General features: G+C 43.6%; 1 pseudogene; it reads right to left on the reverse strand.

The window, feature by feature from the left end:
* Positions 1-4,386: 4,386 nt before the first annotated feature.
* On the reverse strand, positions 4,387-6,099 carry LOC138431480 (zinc finger protein 280A-like; annotated as a pseudogene).
* Between the last annotated feature and the right edge of the window lie 352 nt (positions 6,100-6,451).

The following is a 6,451-nucleotide window of genomic DNA, read 5'->3' on the forward strand; positions in this document are numbered from 1 at the left end:
ATGTTGGACTCTTTGCAACGCCATGGACTGCATGCAGCACACCAGGCTTTCCTGTCCTTCACTGTCTCCTGGAGTTTGCTCAAACTCATGTCCATTGAGTTGGTGATACCATCCGAACATCTCATCCATCGCCGCCCACTTCTTCTCCTGCCCTCAGTCGTTCCCAGCATCAAGGTGGTTTCCAATGAGTTGGCTTTTCCCATCAGGTGGCCAAACTATTGGATCGTCAGATTCAGCATCAGTCCTTCCAGTGAATATTCAGAGTTGATTTCCCTTAGGATTGACTGGTTGAAGCTTGCTGTCCAAGGGACTCTCGAGAGTCTTCAACACCACAGTTCAAAAGCATCAGTTCTTCGGCACTCCACCTTCTTTACGGTCCAGCTGTCACATCCATACATGACTGTGGGGAAAACCATAGCTGTGACTAGATGGACTTTGTCAGCAAAGAAATGTCTCTGCTTTTTAATAGGCTGTCTAGGCTTGTCATAGCTTTTCTTCCAAGGGCCACATATCTTTTAAGCTCATGGCTGCATTCACCATCCACAATCATTTTGGACCCCAAGAAAATAAAGTCTGTTACTCTTTCCATTGTTTCTCCGTACAACTTTAACTGTGTCCCGCAATTTTTGCGAATAGACTGTTCATTATCATTCACGTCCGAGTATATCCTAATATTCTCTTCTGAAGACAAGCCTAAATATTGCATGGGCTTCCCTGGTCACTCAACTGGTAAATCGCTTTCCAGCCAATGCAGGAGACACAAAAGGCCTGGGTTCGATCCCGGGTCAGGAGGATCCCCTGGAGAAAATAATGGCAATCTGCTCCAGGATTCTTGCATGAAAATTCCATAGAGATATGTGTTAAGACAGTTATTTCTATTTTCCAAGTGAATGGCATTTTCAAAGATGTTTCTTGGTCAATTTCTCATTATTGCATTATAGTCAGATGACACAGTCTAAATATTATTGATCCTTTGTATTCGAAGATTTCCGTTAAGTATGCCGTACTTCAGATTTCCATCTCGGTGAAGTCAAAATGAAGTGGGTGTTGTGTAGAGAAAACACTTGCAATGTCTGAAATGTATGTATGTGAAATGACTTCCTTTATGCTTCACAATTATTCCAGCATCTTTCAGTAGGGTACCTTTAACTAAGTTCCAGGGTTTTCTCAAATTTTACCAGTTTTTCCACAAATGTTCTTTCCTAGTTTCATAGTCCCATATAGGATACTGAACTGCATGAGAATATAGAGCAAAAAGCTACAGATACCTCCCTTAGCTTACTCTGGTCTATAGCAGTTTCTTAAACTTTCCTTGTTTTTCAAGACTTTTGACAGTTTTCAGGAGTCCTTCAGGGACAGGTATTTTGCAGAATGACTCTCTATATGGGTTTGGGATGTTTCTCCTGATTGCCCTGGGGTTTATATAATTTTAGAACTGTACCTCCAAGGCAAAATATCTTTCTCATCATCTCCCATCAAGGATTCATACTATCAATATGACCTACCACTAGTTTGTCTGCTATAAAGTTGTCTCCTTCCTGCTGACATATTCTGTTCTTGGAAACAAGCCGCTACACACAGCCTACATTTAGGGAGGGGCATGGAATCTCATCTTGAGGAAAATATTGAAGAGATACACAAATTACTGAGTATACAAGTTAATTGAAACTCCTTTGTAAGGAAGATCTGGTCCTTCTAGCCATATCTTTTAATGTTAAATTAATTAAAGTAAAGATTTAATAGGTTTCCCAGTTGGTGCTAGTGGTAATGTACCTGCCTGCCAATACAGGAGATGTAAAAGATGTGGGTTCAGAGGAGTCTGGTGCGCTACACTGATGGGGTCACAAAGAGTTGGACAGACTGAAGCCGCTGAACACACACAAAGATGTAATACCGCAGTCACACTGGCTACATTTTAACATTTGCAAAGTGGCATATTAGACACGGACATAGAAAATATATTTTACTGAGAATTCCTTAATGATCGGGTTGTTAGAGATTTGTGCTTCCACTGCAGGGGGCAGAGAGTCAATCCCTGGTTGAAGATCTAAGATCCCTTAATCCTCACTGCAAGGCCAAAAAAGAAAAAAAAGAAAGAAAGAAAACAAACCCTGCCTGATGAACACTCCATTGAATATACAGATAAAGGATATAAACAGAACACCTCACAGAAAAGAAAAGAAACATAAGCATTTATATATGTGAAAAGCTGATCGCCCTTATGAGGGAATACATGTAACAATTATGAAAATGTTTTCTACTGCTGCAGAAAGGTCTGTGAATAGCACTGACTTAGGTCATTGTTTTTCCAACCTTTCTTCTTTTCAAATGTGATGCATATTAACACATGAAACTGCTTTAGCTCTGTCTCAAAAATTTGCTATTTTCACTATCATTCAGTTCAAATAATGTTTTTCCCATAACAATTTCTCTTAGGAGCAATAAGTTATTTAGGTTCAGAAGCAGGAGAAGGAGAAGCCTAAACCACAACATTAAAGAGGCTTGTGAATTACAGAGGTGCCGCTTTTGCACTTTGGGTTCCTGGCAATCCTTACTCTATCCTCAGCCTGTGTGCAGTGTCATTGCTTCATTTTCAAACTTTGGGAGTTCTGTACTCCTCAGTTATCTTTCTGGGTTTTTGTTTGGTCATGCCACAGAAGCTGTGGGATCTTAGTTCCACAACCAGGTGTTGAACCCTGGCCATTGACAGTGAAAGCATCAAGTCCAAACCACTGAAGCAACAGGGAATTCTCATACCTCTTTCTTTCTTTCTTTCAAAGATTTGTTCATTTACTTGGCTGTGCTTGTTTTTAGTTCCAGCACAAGGACCCTTCAATCTTCATTGTAGCATGTGGGAGGGAGCAGGAATTTTAATTGTCACATGTGGTATTTTTAGTTGCAGTATGTGGGATCTAATGCCCTGACCAAGGAATGAACTTGGACGCCCTAATCTGGGAGCACCGAGTATTTCCACCGGACTACAGGGATGTCCTTCCCATGAATGAACCCAGGTCTCCCACATTGCAAGTGAATTCCTTACTGTCTGAACCACCATAGCTTTGACTATAAGAATTTTGGTCAGCAGAGTGATGCCTTAGCTTTTTTTTTTTTTTTTCTTTTTTAATGCTGTCTATGTTTGCCATAGCTTTCTTCCAAGGAGCTAGCTTCCTTTGATTTTGTGGCTACATTCACCATCCACAGTGATTTTGGAGTCCAAGAAAATGAAACGTGCTGTTATTTTCAATTGTTCACCATTTCTTTGCCATAAAGTGATGGGACCAGACGTTGTGATCTTCGTTTTTTGAAATTTGAGTTTTAAGCCAGTCTTTCACTCTCCTCTTTTGCCACCATCAAGAGGCTCTTCACTTTCTGCCCTTAGGGTGACATCATCTGCATATCTGAGGTTGTCGCTGTTTCTCCAGCAATCTTGATTCCAGATTGTGCTTCATCCGACCCAGTGTTTTTCATGATGTACTCTGCGTTTAAGTTAAATAAGCAGGGCAACAGTATATAATCCTGACATACTCCTTTCCCTATTTGGAACCAGTCGCTTGTTCCATGTCCAGTTCTAAGTGTTGCTTCTTGCCCTGCATACAGATTTCTCAGGAGGCAGGTCAGATGGTCTGGTATTCCCATCTCTTTAAGAATTTTCCAGAGTTTGTTGTGGTTCACACAGGCAAAGGCCTCATCACTTCATGGAAAATAGATGAAGAAACAATGGAAACAGTGACAGAATTTATTTTCTTGAGCTCCAAAATCACTGCAGATGGTGACTGCAGCCACGAAATTAAAAGATGCTCACTGCTTGGAAGAAAAGTTGTGACAAAGCTAGGCAGTGTTTTAAAAGAAAGAGACATTACTTTCCCAACAAACGTCCATAAAGTCAAAGCTATGGTTTTTCCAGGAGTCAAGTGCAGATGGAGGAGCTGCACCATAAAGAAGGTTGAGTGCTGAAGAATGGATCCTTTCAAACTGTGGTGCTGGAGAATGGAGAAGACTCTTGAGAGTCCCTTGGACTGCAAGGAGATCCAACCAGTCAATCCGAAGGGAAATCAACCCTGAATCTTCAGTGGAAAAACTGATGCTAAAGCTCCAATACTTTGGCCTCCTGAAGGAAAGAGTCAACTCATTGGGAAAACAAAACAAAACAAAACAAAACCCTTGATCCTGGGAACTATTGAAGGCAGCAGCAGAAGGCATGACAGAGGATGAGATGATTGGGTGGCATCAGCAACCCAACGGAATGAGTTTGAGCAAGCTTCAGGGGATGATGATGGACATGGAAGCGTGGCATGCAGAAGTTCATGGGGTCACAGGGAGTCAGACACGACTGAGCAACTGAACAACAAAAGCCAGGCAGGGTCTTTATGTACAGCTGGCTGAACCTCAATGGGGCTTTTCTGAATTTCTGGAGGTGGGTAGAACATAATTTTTTAGCCAGATCCCATGCTGCAGCATGTCTGGAATATTTTGTGCTCGTAGTCAATCTTTTTTGTGTGTTTTCTGGGTGGCACCTGGGAGTCAGTGTTCCTCACAATGATGGATGCTGTCTCTCTCAGTCCCAGCTGAACCGAACTTTGGATCATGACCTCTGTTTCAGGAGGCAACCCTGGTAAGTTCTCTGGCTGTTTGAATGACTGATGATTCTTGGTTTGGTGCTCGGTCTTTTCCTTCACGTTCAAACTTTGTAGCCAGCACTTGCAACATGGAAAGACCCTCCTGTTGCAGTTCCTCTGAGCGTGATTTACAAAGGATGTCACCTATTTGAACATTTTGAGGCAAACCAGACAAACAAATTGTTCATGTTTCCATGCCATGTTCTAAAATACGCCTCTACATTGGCAAAGGCTGACAATCTGTAACTGCAAACACGGCAGACATAGGGCATTTTGCCAGGTTTGTGACTGTCCTTCAGGCACTGTAAGAGAACCTGATCTGTTTTGAAGGACAATTCACAGATATTACAGACCGTGGAGGGCTCCCAGGAAGCAGGGACACTTTCCATGCGACACTGCAGCTGGAACGAGGTGGGAAACTGGCGGTGGCAGTGCTGGCAGGTAGTGTGGGTTTCCCAGCTGTCACCCTTCTGCCTCTCAAGCTCCAGATGGTTCCTCAGGTGGGTCATAAACTTGACATATTTTAGAAGACTCAAGCAGCTGAGGCATTTGAAGGCTGTGTGAGTCTTCTGTTCTGGTGCCGTCTCTTGTATGCTCCAAAGTAAAAGCCATCAAATAACATTTACTCTCATCAGTGAATTTGATCCCAGATTTACTTTCATGGGATCAACAGTCTTGCTCTGACGTGCAAGAGTCAGAAAGTCCATTTTCTCCAGGCCTGACAAACTACATGTTCCTTCTGGATCCATAAGACGGAAGCATGCCTGGCCATTGGTGCGAGTCCGTGAAAATGATGCCCCACCATGCACACGGCTCGGTGAGGTCGGGGAATCTTCCAAGGTCATAACCGTGTTTTTCCAGGAGAGATACCTGGAGGGGCCATGGTGGAGGCAGGTCCCCCTGGGATTCCATCGCTGAGTTTGGGTCTTTTGGGATTCCCACTGTTAAAATTCACATCTGAAGTGGGACACCGCTTTGAATTAAGAGGGCTTTCATCCTTGCCTCCTAATGAGAGAACGGCTCCAGAGAGACAGGGAGGCCGCAGAGAGAACAATTCTGAATTGTGAAGGACAGTTTCCGGCGAGCTCATTTTCCAATCAGGTTTAGATGAAGGCTCCGAAATAATAGAACTGCCTCTTCCTCCCCATACACACTGAGAAACTGGTGATACGGCAGCTGGCTCTGATGCTGGGGTCCTCAGATTTGCAGGTTGCCACCTGCAGGAGGGATCCGGATTCACGTGGTCCTTCATTCTTCTTGAAGATGAGTCCCTGGTCACTCTGTTCAAAACGTTAGAAATGACTGGCTTTGAAGTTGAAATCACTCTGACAAAAAAGGTTTCAGCATCCTCCTTAACGTGCTCCACTCCAACAAAGATGACCTCAGCATCGTCATTGTCCTCACCTCTGGATTTGGACACGGCGGTCTTTTTCTCGGGTTGTGGTGGTGCTTGTGCTTCCTCACACGGGAAGAGATGGGCCATTTTGCAACCACTTGTGGCTTCAAGTGGCCCCTTCTAGTGTTTTTCTCCCCCTAAAAGCAGTCACCAGGCAAGGTCATCCCCTCTGATCTCAGGTGTCAGTCTCTGTGGTTTCAGGTCACCCTCAGTTGGTCACCGAGAATATTAAATGGAAAACTCCAGAAATATACAACCTATGCATTTTAATCTGCAGGTAATTCTGAGGAGAGTGATTGGAATCTCACACCATCCTGCTTCCGCCTGCCCAGAATGTGAATCATTCCTTAGTCCCGAACATCCCACGCGTCTGTCACTCGGTTACCACAATGACTGTTGAGATGCCACAGGGCTTGTGACCAAGTTATCCTTACTTTAC

The sequence above is a fragment of the Ovis canadensis genome, chromosome Y, assembly GCF_042477335.2.
Source record: "Ovis canadensis isolate MfBH-ARS-UI-01 breed Bighorn chromosome Y, ARS-UI_OviCan_v2, whole genome shotgun sequence".
Taxonomy (NCBI): Eukaryota; Metazoa; Chordata; class Mammalia; order Artiodactyla; family Bovidae; genus Ovis; species Ovis canadensis.